Source organism: Cebus imitator, unplaced genomic scaffold (genome assembly GCF_001604975.1).
Source record: "Cebus imitator isolate Cc_AM_T3 unplaced genomic scaffold, Cebus_imitator-1.0 Scaffold112, whole genome shotgun sequence".
Lineage (NCBI taxonomy): Eukaryota > Metazoa > Chordata > Mammalia > Primates > Cebidae > Cebus > Cebus imitator.
In genome coordinates, this window is record NW_016107427.1 from 3,574,739 (window position 1) to 3,575,856 (window position 1,118).

Sequence of the window (1,118 nt, forward strand, 5' to 3'; positions counted from 1 at the left end):
GGAGGCCGAGGCGGGTGGATCACCTGATGTTAGGAGTTCTAGACCAGCCTGGTCAACGTGGTGAAAATCCGTCTCTACTAAAAATGCAAAAATTAGTTGGACATGGTGATGCACACCTGTCATCCCAGCTACCTGGGAGGCTGAGGCAGGAGAATCGCTGGAATCCGGGAGGCGGAGGTTGCAGTGAGTCGAGATCGCGCCATTGCACTCCAGCCTGGACAACAAAGAGAGACTCGGTTTCAAAAAAAAAAAAAATTCCCGAAGGGCAAGAAGTTAACTAAGTAAAACAGTATCGGAACACCAGGTAAAAAGAGTTCGCACTGCTCCGGCGTCCGCGGGTGAGAGCTGGGGGGAACCGCGGCGGGCAGGGACAGGGGAAGGCGAAGGGGAAGAGCTGGGGTTCCGGGAGCGGGGCGGGGGCGGGGCCCCGGGCCCGCGGGTGAATCCACGAGGCTTGGGAATGGAGCGGGCGGGCGGGCGGACTGGGGTGGGGGCGGGCCGGGGTCCCCGCGGCACGCAGCGGTCCCCAGGCTGCGGGGGATGGGGGGCGGGGGGCGGGGGTGGGGAAGGGCCCGGGCTGGGCGCGTTGGAGGCGGGGCGGGTGCTCTTCCGCGGGACATTGGCGGGCTCCGGCCTCCGCCCCCGCCTCTCCGCCAATCGCCGCCCGTCCGCTCCCCTCGCAGCGGGTCCCTGCGAGGCCGCCTCCCCGGGGTCGCCGTCTCCGCCTCGCCGCAGTCGGGACAGCAGCTCAGTCCTTTCCCGCGTGTCCGACCAGGTGAGATCCCGCCCCGCGGAGACCTGCTCCCGGCTCCGGACGGAGGGTCCCAGTTGGGCCCGAGTCGCACCCGCGCCTCGGCCGGGAGTTGCATCATCTTCTCCGAAACGCGGCCAGACAGGGCTGCTCCCGGACCCCAGTCCCCGCCTCCCGCGCCTGGGGTCCCGACCGCCCAGAAGCTGGGGCTGGGCATCCACGCGGCCCTGGGCTCCCACCCCAGCATCCGTGCCGGCGAAGGGGTCCCCCAGGCGACGAGCCCTGGAGCGTGGAGCTGGGACGGGGGACGCGGTGGGAGTTTAGGGGGATGCGCCGCTGCGGTGCCCAGAGTGGGGTTTCGCGGCTT

At 69.0% G+C, this 1,118-nt stretch overlaps 1 protein-coding gene across 2 annotated transcripts in view; it reads left to right on the forward strand.

Annotated features, from left to right (window-relative positions):
- The first annotated feature begins 643 nt into the window (after nucleotides 1–643).
- Nucleotides 644–1,118, forward strand: part of CBS (cystathionine beta-synthase) — a 21,295-nt gene continuing 20,820 nt past the window's right edge. For both annotated transcript variants that reach the window (XM_017538562.2, XM_037742045.1), the window contains exon 1: nucleotides 644–775. The gene's annotated coding sequence lies outside the window, so the exon portion shown is untranslated. The remainder of the gene's footprint in view (nucleotides 776–1,118) is intronic.